Source organism: Sus scrofa, chromosome 5, assembly GCF_054392235.1.
Source record: "Sus scrofa isolate SSC_HxYL_T2T_F1_AM1 chromosome 5, Sscrofa_HxYL_maternal_Yorkshire_Landrace_v2.0, whole genome shotgun sequence".
In the NCBI taxonomy this organism is placed as follows: Eukaryota; Metazoa; Chordata; class Mammalia; order Artiodactyla; family Suidae; genus Sus; species Sus scrofa.
Window position 1 is genome coordinate 15,237,292 of NC_139387.1, and position 23,973 is coordinate 15,261,264.

The 23,973-nt window shown below is 41.3% G+C and overlaps 1 long non-coding RNA gene across 1 annotated transcript in view; it reads right to left on the reverse strand.

Moving 5' to 3' along the window:
- LOC102157760 (uncharacterized) overlaps positions 1 to 23,973 on the reverse strand; it is a 185,178-nt gene that overhangs the window by 82,638 nt on the left and 78,567 nt on the right. Inside the window, exon 3 of the long non-coding RNA XR_014803142.1 lies at positions 7,836 to 7,929. This is a non-coding gene — a long non-coding RNA (uncharacterized LOC102157760). The remainder of the gene's footprint in view (positions 1 to 7,835; positions 7,930 to 23,973) is intronic.

The following is a 23,973-nucleotide window of genomic DNA, read 5'->3' on the forward strand; positions in this document are numbered from 1 at the left end:
CATTATCAGGAAAAGTAACAAACTTGGTAGGTAACAAATAGGGAAAGCTCATGGTTGTGTTAGTTTGAAGTTGAATTGCTGGTTGGGGTGAGTGGCAGAATGGGCAACCAGAAATTTAACAGGGAAATCCTGGAAATGAGTCACAAGAGCTAGATAAGTTCTCCGCACAGTGGGAGTTGCCGCTGTGGCTCCGCAGAAACAAACCCGACTAGTATCCATGAGGATGCAGGTTCTATCCCTGGCCTTGTTCAGTGGGTTAAGCATCCAGCATTGCTGTGAGCTGCGTTGTCGGTCACAGATGCAGCTTGGATCCCGCATTGCTGTGGCTCTGGTGTCGGCTGGTAGCTGCAGCTCTGATTCCACCCTAGCTTGAGACCATCCATATGCTGCAGGTGCGGCCCTAAAAAGACCAAAAAAAAAAAAATCTATTAATCTATAGATCTACGAAGTTGTAAAACCCTGAGTAGGATAAGCACAAAGAGACCCTCGCCTAGACGCCTAATAGTCAAACTACTGAAGGCCAAAAAACAGATAAAAATCTTAAAAGCAACAAGAGGAAAATAACATACAGGAAAAGAGTAGCATGACTATTAGCTGACTTCTCATCAGAAACAACAGAGGGCAATGAGGGATGGAATAGCATATTCAAAATGCTGAAAGAACAAGCTGTCAAAAGAGAATTCTATATCCAACAGAGCAGTCTTCAAAGATGAAGGCAAAATAATATTAGCAGAGAAACAAAGTTTGAGGGAGTATGTGGCTAGGAGACTTGCCTTAAACTAAATGCTAAAGGAAATCCATCAGACTAAAAGAAAATGACACCAGATGATAATCTGAATGGACAGAAAGAGGCGAGTGGTAAATATACGGGTAAATGTAAAAATGGCATAAACATATTTTGTCTCTTATCTTCCCTTAATGTCTTTAAAAGGCATAAACTGCGTAAAGCAGTAATTATAACATTGTAGTATCTGGTTTACAATACATATAGATGTAATGTCTATGACAATAATAGCATAAAAGGGGGATATGTTGGAGCAAATTTGTTACATTTTACTCAAATAAAGTCAGGCCTAACTTCAAGTAAAATGTGATACATTAAGACACATAATTCCTAAAGCAATCACTAAGAAAACAACTAAAAATATAGAATGACAAAGCATGATTTCATTAGGGAAATACAAATCGGAACCACAATGAGGTACTGGTTTACACCCATGAGGATGGTTATAATTTTAAAAGAAAGGAAAATAACCAGTTTTAGTGAGGATGTGGAACTTTGGAGCCCCGTACATGGCTAGTGAGGATGTAGTACAGTGCACATGCTGTGGAAAGCAGTTCCTCAAGAAGTTAAACATAGAATTACCACGTAATACATCAATTCCACTCTTAGGTGTAGACCCAAAAGAAATGAAAACAGAGACTCAAAGAGATGCTTGTCACAAATGCTCATCGTAGGACTATTTGCAATTGCCCAATGATGGGGATCCCCTCAGACCCGCAAACGGATGAATGGATAAACAAAATGTGATACATACATGCAGTGGTCTATTATGCAGCCTTCAAAAGCAATGAGGTGCTGAGTCATACTACAGTGCAGCTCAACTTAGAAAATATGCTGAGTTGAAAAAACTCAGACGCAAAGAATCCCATACTGCATGATTCCGTTTATGTGAACTATCCAGAATAGGCAAATCCATAGAGACAGAAAGCAGATGGTTGCCAGGGCCTGACGGTTGGAGGATGAAATGGGGAGTGACTGCTTAATGGGTCTCGAGTTTTCTTTGAGGGCATCATGTTTTGAACATACAGAGGGGTAGCGACTACCTTACAATGTGAATGCACTAAATGCAGCCAAACTGTAAACTTCTAAACGGTTAATTTTTATGTTATGAGAACTTCACCCCAATTTAAAAAAAAAAAAAAAAAGCAAGGTCCTATACATAGAAAATCCTAAGGAATATTTAAACTTTTTAAAAAGTAATCCTGCTAGAAATAATACATGATTTTTAGCAAGATCACAAGAAATAAGATCAATATACAAAAAAAAAAAAATCAATTGCATGTCTTTATGCTGGCAGCAAGCAACTTGAAAATGGAATTAAGAAAACAACTCAATTCACAGGGGCCTCAACAAGAGCAAAACACCTAAGACAGCAAAAAGGTAAGCTATAGGCTGGCATAAAATATTTACAAATTGCTTATCTGTTAAAAGACTTATATTTAGAATATATAAAATACTCTTACAACTCTAAAACAACAAAACCCCAATTTAAAAATTAGCCCACTATTTGAATAGGCATTTCACCAAAGGAGACATACAAATGGTTAATGTGCACATCAAAAGATTATTAAAATACAAATTAAAACTATAATGAAGTACTAGCACAGAAACATACATATCTATCAATGGAAAAGAATAGAGAGTACAGAAATAAACTCACTCAACTATCGTTAATTAATCTGCAACAAAGGAGGTAAGAATATAAATTGGACAAAAGACACTCTTTTCAACAAGTGGTATTGAGAAGGCTGGACAGCTGCATGTAAATCAATGATAATCAGAACACTCCCTCACACCATAAACAAAATGAACTCAAAATCATTTAAAGCCCTAAATACAAGATGATACCAAAAGAATATGGGCAAAACATTCTCTGACACAAATCATAGCAAACTTTTAAAAATCAGTCTCCCAAGGCAAAAGCAAAAATAAACAAATGGGACCTAATCAAACTTAAAAACTTTTGCACAGCAAAGGAAACCATCAACAAAACAAAAAGACAACTTATGAAATGGGAGAAAATATTTGCCAATGACACAACCAACAAGGGGTTAATATCCAAAAATACATAAACGGCTCCTATAACTCAACATCAAAACAAACAACCCGATCAAAAAACGGGCAGAAGACCTGAATAGACATTTCTCCAAAGAGATGCAGATGGCTAACATTTCTACAAAGAAAAGCAGATGGCCAAGATACACAGGAAAAGATGCTCAACATCGCCAATCATCAGGGAAACACAAATCAAAACCACAACTATATCCAATCACTTGTGATGGAACAGGATGGAGGCTAGTGTGAAAAAAATAATGCATGTATATATATAACTGGGTCACTTTGGTGTACAGCAGAAATTAGCATAACATTGGAAATCAGCTATAATAAAAAACTTTCTTTGGAATGACTAGAAGAAATCTAATAATAAAACATAATACGCTGTGAAAAAAAAATCACAGTGAGATTTCACCTCACACCTGTCAGAATGGCGATCATCAAAAAGAACACAAACAGCAAATGTTGACGGGGATATGGAGAAAAAGGAACCCTCCTACACTGTTGGTGGGAATATAAGTTGGTGCAGCCACTGTGGAAAACAGTATGGAGAGTTCTCAAAAAAACTAAAAATAGAACTGCTATATGACCCAGCAATTCTACTCCTGTGTACATACCTAAAAAAGAAAAACCAGGAGTTCCCATCGTGGCACAGTGGTTAACGAATCTGACTAGGAACCATGAGGTTGCAGGTTCGGTCCCTGCCCTTGCTCAGTGGGTTAACAATCTGGCGTTGCGGTGAGCTGTGGTGTAGGTTGCAGACGCGGCTCGGATCCCGCGTTGCTGTGGCTCTGGCGTAGGCCGGTGGCTACAGCTCCGATTTGACCCCTACCCTGGGAACCTCCATATGCCACGGAAGCGGCCCAAGAAATGGCAAAAAGACCAAAAAAAAAAAAAAAAAAAAGAAAGAAAGAAAACCCAAAAACACTAATCTGAAAAGATACACACATCCCCAATTTCAAAGTAGTATTATTTACAGTTGTCAAGATATGGAAGCAACCTAAGTGTTTATCAACAGATGACTAGATAAAGAAGATAAATGCAATGGACTACTACTCAGCCATTAAAAGAAATTTTGCCATTTGCTACAACATGGATTAACTTCATGAACTTTAGAGCATTATGCTAAGTGAAATGTCATACTGTATGATATCAGTTATATGTGGAATTTAAAAAATACAACAAATCAGTGAATATAACAAAAAAGAAAAAGACTCACTGATGTAGAGAATAAACTAGTGGTTACCAATGGGGGAAAAAAGGGAGGAAGGTAATATAGTGGTAGGGGATTAAGAGGTATGACTATTACATGTAAAATAAGCTATGAGAATATATTGTAGCCAATATTTTATTTTATTTTATTTATTATTATTATTTTTTTGCTATTTCTTGGGCCGCTCCTGCGGCATATGGAGGTTCCCAGGCTAGGGGTCGAATCAGAGCCATAGCCACTGGCCTACACCACAGCTCACGGCAATGCCGTATTGTTAACCCACTGAGCAAGGGCAGGGACCGAACCCGCAACCTCATCGTTCCTAGTCGGGTTCGTTGACCACTGCGCCACGACGGGAACTCCTATTTTTTTTTTTTTTAAACAAGTGGCCATACCTGCGGCATATGGAAGTTCCCAGGCTAGGGGTCAGGCTACAGCCACTGCAGAAGCAATGCCGAGTAATTATGTTGTGAGCCACACGGGAAGTCCAATATTTTATAACTATAAATGGAGTATAACCTTTAAAAATCATGAATCACTATATGGTACACCTAGAATTTATATAATACCATACATAAAATAAACTTCAATAAAAAAACACCCCCAAAATGTTCCTAAGATGTTAGACAATAAATACAGTTATAAGATTTTTTTAGGAGTTCCTGTTGTGGTGCAGCAGAAACAAATCCAATGAGTAACTATGAGGTTGTGGGTTTGATCCCTGGCCCCGCTCAGTGGGTTAAGAATCCAGCTTTGCCATGAGCTGTGGTGTAGATCACAGACAAGGCTCAGATCCTGCATTGCTGTGGCTGTGGTTTAGGCTGGCAGCTGTAGCTCCGATTGGACCCCTAGCCTGGGAACCTCCATATGCCGCAGGTGCGGCCCTAAAAAAAAAAAAAGCAAAAAAAAAAAAAGATTTAAAAAAAAAAAAACCTATAGTGGAGTTCCCGTCGTGGCGCAGTGGTTAACGAATCCGACTAGGAACCATGAGGTTGCGGGTTCGGTCCCTGCCCTTGCTCAGTGGGTTAACGATCCGGCGTTGCCGTGAGCTGTGGTGTAGGTTGCAGACACGGCTCGGATCCCGCATTGCTGTGGCTCTGGCGTAGGCCGGTGGCTACAGCTCCGATTGGACCCCTAGCCTGGGAACCTCCATATGCCGCGGGAGCGGCCCAAGAAATAGCAACAACAACAACAACGACAATAACAAAAAAGACAAAAGACAAAAAAAAAAAAAAACAAAAAACCTATAGTGATGGAGTTCCCATTGTGGCTCAGTGGTTAACAAATCAGACTAGGAACCATGAGGTTGTGGGTTCGATTCCTGGCCTTGCTCAGGGGGTTAAGGATCCAGCGTTGCTGTGAGCTGTGGCGCAGGTCGAAGACGCGGCTTGGATCCCGTGTTGCTGTGGCTCTGGCATAGGCCGGCGGCTACAGCTCCGATTAGACCCCTAGCCTGGGAACCTCCATATGCTGCGGGATCGGCCCAAGAAATGGCAAAAAAACAAAAAATAAAATAAAAACCTATAGTGAGATACCACTTCACATCCACAAGGATAGCTATAATCCAATATTCCAGTGCATATTATAAACACTAGTGTATATTTATGCTATGTGTAGCATAAATGTATATTAATTACTAAGTATATAACATACAGTATATAGCATAAATATTATACATGTATATTTATTTACATATATATATTTCATTTAGTCTTCACAACAAACCTTGAGGTAGGTATTGTTAGCCCTGTTGTATAGGTTGGAAAGAAAACTGAGTCACAGGTCAAGGGACTGGCAAAGCTACGTTATTATCCTCATTTTAGAGGTTGGAAAACAGGAAATGAGCTTCCGAAGTGTTGACATGACAAAATCACATAGCCAGAAATATGCAGAACCAGAACTTAAACTTTCCCTGAGAAGGATCGTTATTATGAGTTCAGGATCTTCTGTATTGTTTGAATGCTGACCTTTTTTGAAAGTGGGGAAATAATAGGTATTGGCACATGTGCATTTATTTTAGTGCCAGTGACAAGTCGCAAAAGTTAAAAGAAATGGTGGATCCCTTCTAACAGTTTGTCCAGTAGGTGTTTGGCCTACTTTCTCTCCTCATGGAGTTTGGTTCTTTTAAAAGGTGATTTTCTTCAGATTTAGATCTTAATTTGGATTTAAGTGCATGCCACAATGCTCTGCTCCTGTAAGGGCCTTAATACAAATGGGTCAAGCCCATTTGCTGCTGAATTTAAGGCAAAAAGTGTAACTTTAAAACATAGCAAATATGAAAGCATATTCCTTTTGGAATCCAAATGCTACAAACATTGAAATCCATGTTTGAGTGTATTCAACATCTCACCATGCCTTTTGGGAATCAGGCACTAGAAATATGTATTATATGAAGCCAGAGGAAGTTATAACAGGTAGCAGCTGTTTGTGAATCCAAGGTTGTTTCTATAGCTGCCAAACCAGGGCACTCTGTAAAAGGTATGTACTTTTAATGCCAACACTGAGTTTAGTGCTTTGTATGCAGGATCCTATGAAATCCTCCTTCTAACAACCATCTTTATCCTCTTCTTATAGATGAGAAAACTGAGGCTTAGATACAGGAATAACTTACTCAACCTTGCATGGCTAGCACTTAACATAATTCAAAGTCTGATCTGTTGCACTCAATTTGGATTATCCTTTACAGTACATTTCATTGGAGGGCTCATTATCCCCCCCCCTTTTTTTTGGTCTTTTTAGGGCCACCTCCATTGCACTTGGAGGTTCCCAGGCTAGGGGTTGAATCAGAGCTGTAGCCACTGGCCTACACCACAGCCACAGCAACGTAGGATCCAAGCTGCATCTGTGACCTACACCACAGCTTACAGCAACGCCGGGTCCTAAACTCACTGATTGAGGCCAGGGATCGAACCTGCATCCTCATGGATACTAGTCAAATTCGTTTCTGCTGAGCCACAATGGGAACTCCATTGTAGGGCTCATTCTACCCGTTCTAAGAATGGCGATCACTGGTATGTCTGCCTGTTTGAAGGTTTAACTACATCATCTAGGTGTATTCTCAGAACGTTCCCAAAGACCTCTAAAGTAGTGAGAAATACTGTCTTTGTATAGCATACTGATTTCCCCTAAAGTCTTTAAGCATGAAGGGGGTAACTGCTTTTGGAAGTTGCAAATTTTAACTGGTCGGTGAGCATTACAACCAGAGATATATAAAGTCCACTAATCCATTCAACTCAGATTTCCAGATAGCTGGGAAGCAGCAGGCCTTTTATTAAGCCTCGAGGATCTGGATTTGACTGGATATGATCTTGACCTCAAGGAGCTCATGATCTAACAGAGATACAGGCGCCTAGAAAATTAACCGTAACACAATATTAGAAGTATTACCATGACAGTATTAGAAGTATTACCATGTTTTTACATTTTTAACTTCTGATATCGTGTGGGCACTGACCAAGTAAAGAGGACCCTGACTGTAAATTACTGGGAATGACTATGAATTCCCACCAGTGACCGTCGGCTTTGAAACCTAGGGGTTCCCATCGTGGCTCAGCAGTTAACCAACCTGACTAGCATCCATGAGGACGTGGGATCCATCCCTGGCCTCCCTCAGTGGCTTAAGGATCTGGTGTCGCCCTGAGCTGTGGTGTATGTCGCTCGGAGACCCAGCTCGGATCCCATGTTGCTATGACTGTGGCATAAGCCAGCAGCTACAGCATAGATTCGACCTCCGTATGCCTGTGGGTGGCAGAGCCCCCCCGCCGCCCCAAAAGTAATACTTACGAGAGAGGGAAGATTTCGAAGCAAGGTGGTATTTGGTGACCCAAATTGAAAAACGAGTTGCCTTTCATTAAGTCGAGGAAGCAGAAAGGGCATTCTAGAAAAGAAAAGACAGTGGTGAGAAGGTACTTTGACAAATGGACCAGGGAGGCTGGGAAGTAGGTGCCTAATGGAGGTGGCACTGAAAACAGTGGTCAGGGCAGCATCCTGAAGGGCCTTGCACATCACAGGGAGAAATTTGTCCTTCCTTTACATTGCTGTGGAGCCTTTGCAGTATTTTCTTTGTCAGGCCCACACCCGCAGCATATGGAAGTTCCTAGGCTAGGCATCTAATCAGAGCTACAGCTGGCAGCCTACCCCAAAGCCACAGTAACACAGAACGCATGGCGATGCCACATCCTTAACCCACTGAGCGAGGCCAGGGATCAAATCTGCACCCTCATAGATACTAGTAGGGTTTGTTCCTGCTGAGCCACAATGGGAATTCCATCTTTGCAGTATTTTTAAGCATGGTATCAGCATAAATTGATAAAAATCATTAGACTTTTCCTAATCCTTCCTTCTTAAAATGCAGGTGTCTCTGAGAATTGATCAGCCAAGGATTCCTTGAATATGTTTCAGAATAAGCAGCTCATTGTTCTTAAAGCAATCTAATTCTTTGCTTGGAGAAATGACTTTTTAAGGAAGACACACCTTGTTTGTGTTATTTTATGAATGATTGAACAAATGAATTTCCGTATACTAGCGCTTCAAAGTGAGGTAGACAGTAAGTCTCTGTTTCACATGCTGAGTTTTGGAAAATTTGAAGTTAGCTAAATTTGCTCAATAATTCCCTTTGGGACCTGATTCACAGCTGCCTCTACCACTGTGACCTCATTCCTCCTGAATACAGTATTTTAACTTATTGATGTCCCTTCGATGCCCAAGTCTAGCCATCCCATACAATCTATCTGGCACATCCCTGCCCTTTGTCTGGACACTTTCCTTCTGCTTCAGTATTTTTTTTTTTTTTTTTGTCTTTTTGCCTTTTCTAGGGCCGCTTCCTGCGGCATATGGAGGTTTCCAGGCCAAGGGTCTAATCGGAGCTGTAGATGCCGACCTACGCCAGAGCCACAGCAACATGGGATCCAAGCTGTGTCTGCAACCTACACCACAGGTCACGGCAATGCCGGATCCTTAACCCACTGAGCAAGGCCAGGGATCAAACCCACAACCTCATGGTTCCTAGTTGGATTCGTTAACCACTGAGCCACGACGGGAACTCCGCTTCAGTTATTTGTTAATCCCTATTTTTAAAAAATGTTTAAGATTCACTTACTACAAAATTAATAAAATGTTCATAAAATAACTCAAGTAGCACAATATGTCTAAAGTAAAATTACAGCCCTCTCTTCTTCCTGGTTCTACCGCCCAAAGATAACTACCATGAACAATTTTATGTGTCCTTCTAGGATTTATTCATATACTACCACAACATAATTGTGCCATTATTAGAATTTAATTAAGTGTTTAAACATCTGGCTGGTCACTGTCTCTGCAGACTCATACAGAAATTGCAGTCAGCCAAACCCTGCCTGTCCCACATCCTTGAATTATTAGAAAGCCTTGCTGGTTCTGCAGCTGGAAGCAGAGCTTCATTATTACTGTTTATTGTATTTTACCATGCTAGTATAGTCCCATTGTTCCAACCTACAGGAGTATCTCTGATTCTTTCCTTTGTCTCACCCACAGAGTTTATGAGTTCAACAGAAGAGCCCTCTTGGTCCTCCAGGTTTAAAATCCTTTGGTGTCTTCTCATGATCCTTCTGAGCTTCCATTTCCTCATCTATAAACTTAACAAGTATGATTTGATCATCTTTGGATCCATCTCTGATTTAAAATACTCTGATTGGGGAGTTCCCGTCGTGGCGCAGTGGTTAACGAATCCGACTAGGAACCATGAGGTTGCGGGTTCGATCCCTGCCCCTGCTCAGTGGGTTAACGATCCAGCGTTGCTGTGAGCTGTGGTGTAGGTTGCAGACGCGGCTCGGATCCTGCGTTGCTGTGGCTCTGGCGTAGGCCAGTGGCTACAGCTCCGATTAGACCCCTAGCCTGGGAACCTCCATATGCCATGGGAGTGGCCCCCAAAAATAGCAAAAAGACAAAAATAAAATAAAATAAAATACTCTGATTGGAGTTCCCTGGTGGTTCAGTGGGCTGAGGACCTGGCATTGCCACCACCATGGCTCAGGTCACTGCTGTGGCATGGGTTCAGTCCCTGGCTCTGGAACTTTTGTGTGCTGCAGGTGCAGCCACAAAAAGAACGAAAAAGTCTCTGCTACCGTTTGAGGTATGACATGCCCTGCTAAGCCTCTTTCTAGCAGTAGCTAAAGCTTTGCAGCCTTAGAGAGTCCACATTTCCAAGACACACTGCAGAAGACAATTATCCTGGGAATCCCACCAAGGTCAAAGCAAACTGCTTTGATGAAATTATTCAGGCTTTGGTTTTTGAAAGATGGGACACAGTAAGGTCAACTGGATGTGAAAACATTTGCAGCAGTTCTTAAGAGAGGGATCTGGCTTAGTACTGTTTCCAAGTTTCAAGTGTTGGATGCATTTTTTTTTTTTTTCCTGGAGGAGGAGTTTGATCTTAAAAAAAAAAAAAAAATCAAACCTGTGAGTTATAACTGTGGTTCAAGCTTCCACAAAGGTCAGCTGGAAGTTAGCAACTTCTGAAAGTGACTTAATTGCTTGGCTGGGCAATTCTTTTGGATGGGAATCTTCGCCTAACCAGCCCTGTGAGGCTTTTCTTGAAATGGAATTCAGTGCTAACTCAAAAAGCTTGTCCTCACTTAACCCCAGGAAAAGGAGAGCCCCGAAAAGCAGGGCAAGGAGAGTCTTGAAGTATAATTAATACGTGAGTACACTTTAATTATTGGGCTGAAATACATTAAGGGAATGATTTTCCTTTTTAAATGACTTAATTTTTCCCCTTCCAATGTAAAAGATTTAGCAGTTCCTCTTTTTTTTTTTTTTTTTGCAAGGGCATATTTTCAGGGTTTTGTCGGGACCAGAAACCATCATTCTTCCCCTTAACACCACAAACCACAATAGGGAATATTGCAGTACCCAGCCTTGACTAATCTGGAGAAGCAGAAGTACAGAAGGATTTTTAGAAAGAGGGACAGGGGATGGAAAGAGAAAGCTAGTGCACAAGAAGTCACAGGGGTGATTAGAATTAACTGTAGCTACTAGAACAGAAGGTGTCTGAGCATCATTTGGCAAATGCATGGATTCTGGAACCAGACTGCTGAGTTCAACCACATACCAGCTGCATGACCTTAGACCAGTGTTATTTAATCTCCATGTGCCTGCCTTCTCTCATCTATAGATTAGAGGTCGTAACAATGCCTACTTCAGAGGGCTATTGTGCACATCACACAAGTTAAGATGTGTAAAGTGCTGAGGGCAGTGCTTGGCTCATGGGAAGTCTCAAGAAAAGTTTTACATACAGTGTGTATGTACTATGCATCTACTTACAATACATATTCAAATACTAATGAGACCTTCACACCCATTAAGATGCCTATTGTGTTAGGCTTCTCCAGAGAAGCAGAACCTATAGGATAGTATAAATATGTATATCCTATCCTCTGGTAGGGAATTGAGTCACATGATTAAAGGGCTGCTAAGTTCAAAATCTGCAGGGTGGGCCGAGAGGCTGGAGTACCAGGAGAGCTGATGCTGATGATTCCAGTTCAAAGTCTGTGAAGAGCCAGTGTTCCTGTTCCAGTCCAAAAGCCAGCTGCTGGAGAATCCCTACTGCTTGTAGGTCTTTTTGTTCCAATCTAGTCTTCAACTGATTGGGTGAAGCTCAGTTACATTATGAAGGGGAGTCTGCTTTATTCAAAGCCCATCGACTTTCTAAAATTTTTTTTTTGCTTTTTCTGCCTTTTTTTTTTTTTTTTTTTTTTTTTTAAGGCTGCACACACAGCCTATGGAAGTTCCCAGGCTAGAGGTTGAATTGGGGCTACTGCTGCTGGCCTATGCCACAGCCACAGTGATGCCAGGTCCGAGCTGCATCTGCAACCCACACCACAGCTCATGGCAATGACCGATCCTTAAGCCACTGAGCAAAGCCAGGGATCGAACCTTCATCCTCATGGATCCTAGTCAGGTTCATTAACTCTGATGAAGGGAACTCCCTCATAGTAATTTCTAAACTACTAAATTTTTAAAGTCAAAACATTCAGAATATCGTGAAACATATAAATGCTTCATTAAAGAGAGATACATCAATGATTTTATTATTTTATACTACTGAAACAATTGAGGTTATATTTTGCTCTAAAATAGGAAAAAAAATACTCAGCTTCTGAATAATGGTCAAATTATTGTTTTAGAGATTTCATGTATTCAGTAAATAAACTTCGCGTCTGTACAGGATGTGAAATGCTGTATTCCAATATGTTGATTTAAGATAAAAATAAAAAAAAAAATGTAGGAGTTCCCGTCATGGCTCAGTGGTTACCGAATCCAACTAGGAGCCATGAGGTTGCGGGTTCGATCCCTGGCCTTGCTCAGTGGGTTAAGGATCCAGCGTTTCCATGAGTTGTGGTGTAGGTTGCAGACGCAGCTCGGATCTGGTGTTGCTGTGGCTCTGGCATAGGCCGGCGGCTACAGCTCCGATTAGACCCCTAGCCTGGGAACCTCCATATTCCATGGAAGCGGCCCAAGAAATGGCAAAAAGACAAAAATAAAAAATTTTAAAAATAAATAAATAAATAAAAATACTGTTAAAAAAAAAGTCAAATGTCCATCGACAGATGATTGAATTAGGAAGATGTGGTATGTATACACAATGGAATACTACTCAGCCATAAAAAAGAACAAAATAATGCCATTTGCAGCAACATGGATGGAACTAGAGACTCTCATACTGAGTGAAATAAGTCAGAAAGAGAAAGACAAATACCATATGATATCACTTATATCTGGAATCTAACATATGGCACAAATGAACTTTTCCACAGAAAAGAAAATCATGGACTTGGTGAATAGACTTGTGGTTGCCAAGGGGGAGGGGGAGGGAGTGGGATGGATTGGGAGCTTGGGGTTAATAGATGCAGACTGTTGCCTTTGGAATGGATTAGCAATGAGATCCTGCTGTGTAGCCCTGGGAACTATGTCTAGTCACTTATGATGGAGCAGGATAATGTGAGAAAATAGAATGTGTACATGTATGTGTAACTGGGTCACCACGCTGTACAGCAGGAAAAAAATTGTATTGGGGAAATAACAATTAAAAAAAAAGTCCACAAGTTTAAACATTAATCTCATCTAAAAGCATCCCCAGAGAAACACCCAGAATAAAGTTTGACCAACCTTCTGGGCACTGTGGCCCAGTGGATTAACACATAAAATTAACCATCATAGCTATTATCAAAAACAAAACAAGGAGTTCCTGTCATGGCTCAGCGGTAATGAACCTGACTAGGATCCATGAGGATGCGGGTTTGATCCCTAGCCTTGCTCAGTGGGTTAAGGATCTAGTGTTGCCATGAGCTGTGGAGTAGTTTGCAGATGTGACTCGGATCCTGCATTTCTGTGGCTGTGGTGTAGGCCGGCAGCTCTGATTCGACCCCCAGCCTGAGAACTTCCATATGCCACAAGTGTGACCCCAAAAAAGAAAAACAAACAAACAAACAAACAAAAAAAACAGAAAGTGAGTGTTAGCAAGGATGAGAAATTAGAGCCTTTGGGCACTGCTGGTAGGAATATAGACTAGCGCAGGTGTTGTGGAAAATAGTATGATAGTTCAAAAATCAATACAAATCAAATAATCAAAACATTAAAAATAGAATTACCATTTGATTAGCAATTCCACTTCTGGGTATATACCCAAAAGAAATGAAAGCAGGGATTGGAGCAGATATTTGTACACTCATGTTCATGGAAGCATTATTCACAATAGCCAAAAGATAAGACTCCCCCAAAGTAATCTGTACCCCTAATATCTACTCCAATCAGGAGCAGGCAGCTACCAGCCTTGGACCCTCACTCTGCCTTGCAAACCTTGATAATAATAATAGCTGATACCCATATATAATCTGATCCAATTTCTGTGTATTAACATGTATTAACTCAACTTCAGACAACAGTCTTAAGAGTTAGACCCTTATTATCACTCCATTTTACACGTGGAAAAAATGAGGCACACACCAATTTCATATACCAAAAAAATAACAATCTGAGATTCTAACCCAGACAGTCTGGCTCTAAAGTCATGCTCTTCACTGCTGTACACTAGTTTCTGCAGGGCTTTCGACAAATGATCCCCAACCTGTGACTGCAGAGTTGCCATGAACTCCATACAAAATGCCTATGAATCCATTTGGCAGGCAAGCCTAATCTGTACACAGACATAAGAATACCTGAGACATTTATGTACAAAGATTTTTCAAGTATGTATAGATGCTACTGCAGAGAATGAAAATATCAGTTTTAAAATATTGACTACATTGTGGCTTTTACTGACATATTCTCTTGACACAGGGGAGGAATCTAAGCCCAAGGTGATATATCCAATTACAGTCTTCTTTTGCTTTATTTCAAGACACTGATAGATTTGCTTTTCCCTACTATTTCAGAGAAACATAAATCGAAAGAATAAACAAGTGTGAATTCTAAACAAAAGTGACTTGAAAAATTTTTTATGGAAGCATAACAGCCATAGAGAAAAGGGCACATATCATAGAGAAATAGCTGAATGAATTTTCATCAACTGAAACCACAGTATAACCAGCACTTAGATCAAGAAAAAGAACATCCTCAGCACACGTGCTTCTTTCCTCTCTCTCTTTCTTCCTTTTCTTTCTCTTTCCTTTCTTTCTTTCTGTAACTGTCTTTTTGTTTTGTTTTCAATTTTTTAAAGTTTTACCGAAGTATAGTTGATTTACAATGTTATGGTGGCACTTGTGCTTCTTGCATTTACTAGTCAATTCCCCTCAAGCTTAACCATTTATCGTGGGTAGAACTGGGTCCCCCCCCCCAAAAAAAATATATATTTGAATCCTCATCCCCTGGTACCTGTGAGTAAGACCTTATTTGGACATAAGGTCCTTGTACCTATAACTGAGTTAGGATGAGGTCATCCTGGATTCGGCTGGGCCCCAATCCTTGGGTGTTCAGGCTTTCTTTCTGGGTATGTCTGATAAATTTTTTATGGAGTTAAATTTTCTGTGCTTTTCCTTTGCCGGTTCAATGAAGTAAATTTATATCATAAGCAAATAATGAAATAAAAAGGCCTCATGCTTGAAAGGATGAGGAGCCATTAGAGAGAGAGATTGAATTAGCTTGCTAGGGCTGCCATAACAAAACCCCATAGAACAGGGTGGCTTAAACAGTAGAAATGTATTTACACAGAGTTCTGGAGACTGGAGGTCCAAGATCAAGGGGCTGACAGGGTTGGTGTCTTCTGAGGTTCTTCTTGGTTTGCAGTGACCACCTTCCCTCTGTGACCACACAGTCTTCCTTTGGTGCACGCATCCCTTGTGTCACCATGTGTCCTAATCTCCTCTTCTTCTAAGGACACTGGCCAGATGGGATTAAGGCGCATCCTAACAGACTTACTTTAACTTAATCACCTCCTTTGAGGATCTTATCTTCAAAGGCAGTCACATTCTGAGGTGCTAAAATTTTGGGCTCCACTCTATGAATTGGGGGCCACACAAGTCAGCCCATAACAGAGACTTAATATTGTTTCATTGTTTAATGTCAATGATCACTCTGACCTCACCACATGGGACTTTTGCACAAGCAGGTTTCAGATAGTAAAACCTGAGCTGAGAAGTTTGGTTGGGGCGGGGGCGGGCGGTGGGGGGCGGAGCTGTCACAGAGGCTGTCTCTGAGGCTGCAGGGTCTGTGAGTTTTTTGTTTTTGTTTTGGTTTTTTTATGTAGAGAAGTTCTGGTTTTAGAAATGTGGAAGGAAATACTGAGTGAAGTTTTAAATCATCTGCCATAATGAGGTTTGACACCAGTATTTATATGTAACAGTTGTCCTGCCCATGACTGACAGTGACTGCCTTAGAAGAAAAATTATTCCATGCTCAGTAAGTTTCTAGGCAAGCACTTTTCAGGTTTGTTTTTCTCTCTTTTCAAAGGATATGCCTCAAGACCCTCAGTGTTGTTGTTGTTTTACTTACTGAGCTTTATTTTGCAGTGTTTTGAGAGGTTTTTAAACAGGGGCTTCCATGATCATTTGTGTATGAAGGCAAATGAGCGAATGCCCCTTCATTCAAGGAGCCTTTCCTGGGTGCCCAGAGGGTGCCAGGTGGTGTGCTTAGCACTGGAGCTATAAATGTGCCCTGGGGGCTTATCATCTAGTAGAGGAGGCAGAAGAGTATAGGAAAAGATTTCCAAAAAGTGACAGGTGTTACTATATGGTTACCATGGTACCTTCAAGCAAGGCTCTCATTTCTCTGAGAATTGCCCTTTCTGATCCACAGCAATTGAACCCTGTAAGGGTGTGGCACAGCCATCCTGCCATCCCATCATAACAGATGGGATGAGAGATGGACAACTCTCCTAAACTGGGTGAATGTGGTCTCTTCCCTTTGGAATTGTGGCTCAGAGATGCTCCTTAGGCTTTACTGATGCTTGTTAGTCCAAGTTCTGAACTAAGAACTTGGGGATGTAGGGAGTTCCCTCATGGCTCAGTGGGTTAAGGATCCAGAGTTGTCACTGCTGTGGCTCTAGTTACAGCTGTGGTGTAGGTTAAATCCCTGGCCCAGGAACTCCCACATGCAATAGACCTAGCAAAAAAACAAACAAACAAAAACTTGGGAATTGAGCATTTAAGAGCTGTGGGTGGGAGCTCCCATTGTGGCCAGTGGGTTAAGAACCCAACATAGTTTCTGTGAGGATGTGTGTTCCATCCCTGGCCTTGCTCAGTGGGTTAAGGATCTGGTGTTGCCTTGAGCTGTGGTGAAGGTCGCAGGTGCAGCTTGGATCTGGTGTTGCTGTGGCTGTGGCATAGGCTGGCAGCTGTACCCCGATTCAACCCCTAGCCCTGGAACTTAGATAAACAGACTGCCAGACTGTAAACAGAGGAGAATAAAACTCACTGCCAGAGAGATACAAAGACAGGCTACTGCCTGGATAGCTATGTTAAAGATGGGGGGTGGGCGTGGGAGTAGGAAGGGATGATGGCAATATTGCACAAGAGACTGGCACCATTGGTATTTGGGGCTGGATAATTCCTTGCTGTTGGGGATTACCATGTGCTCTGTAGGATGTTTAGCAGCATTCTTGGCCTCTATCCACCAGATATCAATAGTACTCTCTAGTTACAATGATCAGAAATGTCTCTGGGCAATGTCAAAAGTCCCTAGGGGCTGGGAGGAGTGGCAAAAGTGCACCTCCCTGGAGAACCCCTGTGCCAGAATGAGTGAAGTTCTGTTATTTGCAACCAAAGAGCTCTGACTGAGATCCTTGCTGTAGGAGGTGGTGCTCTCCTTGAGCTTTACCAGATGCAGCATTGCCATCAACAGCAGAAAGAATGTTCCAGACACAAGAGCCGGGCTGGACTTGAATGCCAGACTCTTAGAGAAGATGTGGAATTGAGAGAAGCACAGCCTCTACTGTTAGAGGCTACTAAAGAGAGAATAATTTTAGAAGCAACTTCTTCTTAACATTGGAGGTAGAAATGTGGTTATATCTCTTTTATTTTTCTAAGTTTAAATTTAGCTGGACCACTCCAGGTTGTTCCCTTTTCCACCATGATTATCTGAAACAAACCAACAAATTCTTGGAGGAGAGAAGATGCCTACTTTTAACCCCAAGCAAAAGAGGACATTGATTCTAAAGCAGTAATCTTAAAACACTATTGATTGTGAATCCCTATCAGTAAAGCCTCTTTGAGGTTGTCTCCCCAGCGTTTGAATGTATGTGTACATTTACTCATTCATAAATATATTAAATTATATACAAAGTTCCTCTGTGGCACAGGGGGTTAAGGATCTAGCATTGTCACTGCATCACCTTGGGTTGCTGTCACAGGTTTACTCCCTGGCCTGAGAAATTCCACATGCCATGGGCGTGGCCAAAATATAAAATATGTTTAAAAAAGTAAAAAGTTTAAAAAATTTTAAATTATATACTAGTATACTGTGTCATATTATAAAACACAGAAAACAACATTTTAAATGATTAAAATATGGATAGTCCATCAATGAATGAATGGATATATGAAATGTGGTATGTTCATACAATGGAATATTATTCAGTCGTAAAAAGGAAGGAACTACTGGTGCATGTCGTGACATGAATGAACCTTGAAAACATTATGCTAAGTGAAAGAAGCCAGTCACAAAAGACCACAGAGGATCTGATTTCATTCATAGAGATGTTCAGATTAGGAAAATTTATAGAGACAGAAGGTAGGTTAGCAGTTGCTTAGGGCTAGTTGGTACACCAGGTGATAGCTAAAGGGTATGGGATTTCTTTTTTGAGGTGATGAAATTTTCTATAATTGACTATGATGGTTACACATATCTGTGAATATACTAAAGACCACTAAATTGTGTACATTAAATGAATGAATTATATGTGAATTATAGCTCATAATAAAGCTTTTTTTTTAATATGTATAAATAGAAGTTCTCTTTCCTCTTCTCACCTCTTGTTTTATGCCTTCGTGGGGAAGCACATCTCATTTTGAGGAACTCAAAGGTAATGGACCAGACCCGTTCTGGCGATTGCTTTCCACTGCCCCATTGCAGTGCTATTAAAAGCCGATCATCGTACCACACGCAACATAATGGCTAAGGTTTTCAGAGTTCGCATTCCCTCAGCAGTAAGCCCTCAGGTGTAGCTCCGATTCAACCACAGGTACCACCTTAAAAAATAGTTTTTCAGGAGTTCCCGTCGTGGCGCAGTAGTTAACGAATCCGACTAGGAACCATGAGGTTGCGGGTTTGGTCCCTGCCCTTGCTCAGTGGGTTAACGATCCGGCGTTGCCGTGAGCTGTGGTGTAGGTTGCAGACGCGGCTCGGATCCCGCGTTGCTGTGGCTCTGGCGTAGGCCGGTAGCTACAGCTCCGATTCAACCCCTAGCCTGGGAACCTCCATATGCCGCGGGAGCGGCCCAAGAAATAGCAACAACAACAAAAGGCAAAAAAAAAAAAAAAATAGTTTTTCAACCCCAAGTGCTGGCAATGATATAGAGACACTACTACAGAGAAATGGGTACACTCATACACTCTCTGTGGGAGTGTAAATTGGTACACCATTTTACTATTAAAACTAAATATATGCATTCCCTAAGTCCCAGTAATTTAATTTCTTAGTATTTACCCACCAGAAATGCAAGTGTGTGAGCATCAAAAGGTATGTATTAGCACGTTTATAGTAACATTGTTTAGAACAGCCCCAAACCAGAAACCACCCAAAGGTTTATTAATGGTAGAATGGGTAAATTATGACATATTCATATGGTAGAAATCTATTCAGCAATGAGAATGGGTAAAATAATTTTATACTCAATAAATGAATTACATGAAAATAATTTGAACTAAAGAAGCCAGACACACACACAAAAGTAACTTCTGGAAAAGTGGTGCACTCTCTATAGAAAAAAGTATGGCGCAACTACAGATGTGATAAATTCATTTGAGTAATAAAAAAAATTTTTAAAAAAAAGTATGGCGGTTCCTTAAAAAACTAAAAGTAGAGTTACCATATGATCCAGCAATCCCACTCCTGGGCATACATTCAGTGCAGAGTGTATAGAAAGTGACTGATGGGGCTGGAAAAAGAGGTTGGGTATACCCCAATGACAGTGTGATGGTTAATTTTATGTGTCACTTGACTGGGCCATGAAGTATCCAGATAGTTGGTCAAACATTACTCTAATGGGTTGATGCTTAAATGATTCCACTGTGGAAGTTGGGGCGGGGTTGGGGGAGGAGAGGGGCTGAGCAAGGGGCTGAAGGAGCTGAGGACCTGGTGAGGCTGAGGCATCCTTGGTCCTGCTTAGCTTGGGGGAGGGGGAAGGAATGGAGCTGGCATTTACACATACTCTGTAGGGTATTTTAGGATGAGTTCAACATTTAAATGGATAGACTGCGTACAACAGATTGTCTTCCAGAATGTGGGTAGGTTTCATCCCATTAGATGTTCTCGAGTAGAACAAAAAGGCTCATGGGATGGAGGCTGACAGGTGCCAGGATCTGCAGGAGTCTGCAAGCTGGTGGCTCAGGAGAGTCCATGGCACTGTTCTAGTCCCAAGGCCGGCTGGCTTAAAGACCCAGGAAGAGCCAATACTTCAAGTCCCAAGGTGGGAAAAGCTTAAGACCCAGTTTGAAGGCAGTCAGGTGGGAGGAATTCTGTCTTACATGCAGGAGGGATGGTTCCCTCCTGCCCTCTTCCCTTGCCTTCCCATGCACAGCATCTAGTCCCTACATAACAGCTAGAATGATTCAAAAATAATAACCATGTTAGAGCATTCCCCCACTCAAGACCCTCCACTGGCTTCCCATCACCCTCAGAACAACCTCTAAAGTCCTTCAAGGCCTCACACAATCTGACCTCGGCTATCTCTTCAACCCCCTCCCCCACCCCGGCTCTACCTCCTCCAGGCACACTGGCTTCTTTGCTCTTCCGCCAGCACACAAAACTCCTTCTCACTTCAAGGTCTTTATACCTGTGATTCCTTCTACCTAAGAGATCTGCTCGGGCTTCTACTCTAATGCGACCGTGTCCCTGCTCAAAGGTCTTCGCAGAGAGGATTTCCCCAATCACCCTATGTAACATAGCACCTTCTGTCACTTTCAGTCCATAGACTCTTTTCTGGGAGTGGGAGGTTCAGGTTCAGGTTCAGGTTCAGGTTGTTTTGTTCATGGCTATATCTACAGCTCCGAGAAGAGTAGCTTGCATATAGTACATGCTCATAAATATTTGTTGAAGAAAGGAAGGAATTTTTAACACTTGCATTTTCCCTGAAGAGAGAGGTACCAGTTCTCCTCGGCTCACCGCTGTGTCTCAACCATCTTAGCAAGGTGCCTGGCCCATCAGAGGATTTCAGGGAACATACACGGCATGGGTAATTGTTTGTATTCTGGTTATTTCTACACTGACTCCTCTTCTACTCTAAATCACAAACTCTCTGAGGACAGGGAGCACCTACATACACCCCTTATCGCCTCTCACAGAGTTCTGTGGATTGTGGATTGTGAGCAGGCTGAATTGTGTCTCTAAAGTGGATAGTAACTGCTTTGTACTTACAAGGCATTCCATCAATATCTTTAAATTGCTACTGAACATTTCCACTTAAACCTTCCACGACTGGGTTAATTAGGAAGAAGGAGCATACACATTAAACAAAAGAATGACTACTTGGGGAAGACTTGCCCCTCATTTTGATTCATTGGATGATTTTATGTCTACGGCATTAGCTATCTGCTATTTGACTGTGCCACAGTCATTTTGTTGAATACACGACCAGATCCACTTACAACATGACTGGGTTCTCTTTAAAGTGCCACTTTTGCCTTTTTATTTTAAAGAATGCATCTTTGAACTACCATTTCAGGGCATCTTGTTTTTGGAAAGCTGTGTCTTCAGTGAAATACAATAGCCTTGATGAGAAGCACTCTTTGGACTAAGCAAGTGAAGGAGAGAAGAGACTTTTCTTTTTGATCAAAGGGTCACAAGAGAATGAAATTGTCAAACACTTTTGCACCCCCCCCCCCAGACTAAAGTGCTGAGCTTAAGCTCTTTCATTACAGGGGGAAGTGAACAGTGGAAAGGAGAGAAGGGAAGCAACGTGAGAGTTATTTAGTGAATTTCCTATGAAAAACTCCACGTGTGCTACACTAGAGAATCTGAGCTGCAGTGTCCATCTGGAGCTTGGCTCTTCCACCTGGATCAGGGGCTGAGCTCTGGCAGCTCCGAGGTGATGCAGGTTCTTGTTTCATCCACACGATCGCTTGTTATATGCAAAGCTCAGAAGAACTTGTATTCTCTCTGATTCTGGGGAAATCAAATTTAGAAACAGGACACAGAGGGAATTTTCTAGAATCTAATGACTCCCATTATAAGCCAAAGGCGAAATGTTAGCTTGGGGCAGTGTGATAATGAAGTTGGTCATTAGCAGCTAGGAAATACTATTCCTGCCGCTCTTGCTCTGGTGAACCACGTGAAATTTGTTGGAAGATTACCGATGGCCAATTTATCCTGATCTCACTGATCTGCTGCATAACGTGAGAGCTGAGGGTTGTCACCGGTTGCTTGTTTGTGTGAAAACAAAAGAAACTGAATAAAGCTGAAAAGAGTCTGTAAAAAAAAAAAAAATCTGGAAACAATATGGAATTTTTTTTTTAAGATGATCAGATTCTAAGGGCGTACACACCCATCTTAAATGAAAAAAAATGTTATCCCCTTCCCCACCAAGGAATTTGTTCCCATAAAAAACTAAAGCCTTTTTGCTAAATGGCTGTGAATTAGGCACAAAGAGAAATTTTACCTTTGTCTTTATAAATGACAAAGTTTTTTTTTTAATATATACTATATTTTTAAATTCTGGTAGAACACGTAGATGCCAGTTGGAGAAATATCGTGTCAAAGAAAGTCTGGGTTTTCTCAATTTTAGTTTCTATCATATGGTCACTGGCTTATAACTGACATTTCTGGAATAAGCCTAAAAGTATGTTAACTATCACTTAGAGGTAAAAGAGGAAGATGCATACAAATTTAGTACATTTCTTTAATATGACTTTGCTTCTATTTCTGAGTCATGAAACATCAGGTTCTGCAAACATGTCTTCCCCCCAAAAATGGTTCGTTGTGTTGGTATTACAGGTTAAACCCTTCAATTAACCAGAACACTCAAGGATGCATATCATCCTAGAACTTTGGTTATCAGACTCAAAAGACTAAGAGCAAAGGTCCATACAACTCTACAGAAAAAGAACAGAACTGTTGCTAAAACTGGTTCATGAAAGCTAATCGTTAAATATTCAGGAATTTTGTGAGCTAGTTGCTAAAGTGTGATGGTACCCTGAAATCTGCTGTGATGGGTATATTTACACCATGGAAATTGGTACCATACTACTATTTTTTTGACAGTCGTTTTACCAGTGCACCCCACTACATAGAAGGGTTTTTGGAGGCATGGACAACGAGTCATTCAGGAGCTGACAAGGTAAGCCCAGAAGTGCAGGCTAACTGAGAGGCATGTAGTGGTTACAAACATTGGCCAGAGTTGGGCAGACTGGTTTCTGATCTCAGATTGCCACTCACAATTGTAGGACTCCCACCAAGTTATTTACCTGAGCCTGAGTTTTCTCATTTGTAAAAAGGGACAATGACAGCCATGGCACATGGTTGTGATGATTAGGTAAAACACTGTGTGCCCAATCATAGCCTCACCTGAAGATAGCCCCTGGCCCAAAGTAGCTATGTAGTAGGCACACACACCTTAAATGCCAAATAAGTCCATTCCAAGAACACATTATTAGCCCAATTGCTTCACAGACCTCTAGATCAAAGCTACTTCTTACCCAGTTCTGACCACTCCTGCGGTCTTATCGGGTGTCTCTATGCCTTGTCTTTAACCTCTTGTTTGCCTATTTCCCTCTGTGTGTGTGTGTGTGTGTGTGTGTGTGTGTGTGTGTGTGTGTGTGTGTCTTTCTCTCTTTCTCTCTCTCTCACTACTCTTGTCCTGACCACAGAAGGTGGCTGAAGTGAGGTGGGGGATGAATTCATCCGCAGTCAGTATGTTGAACAAGCACCACTTGTGGCATAATCAAAACACAGTTTTATACTTGTGTCCCATCTGGTAGTTCCTCCAAAGGTTAAAGCATAGAGTTATCCTATGATCCAGCAATTTCTCTCCTAGATATATATACAGCCAAGAGACCATATACACCCAAGAAAACTTATGTCCAAACACAAACTCATATACCAATGTTCACAGCAGCATGATTCATAATAGCTGGAAAGTGGAAACCACCCAAATGTCCATCACCTGATAAATGCATAAACAAAATGTGGTTCAGTCACATGATGGAATATCATTGGGCAAGAAAAAGCAATGAAGTACTGATTTGTGATACAGCATGGATGAACTTTGAAACCATTATGCTATGTGAAGAAGCCAGTC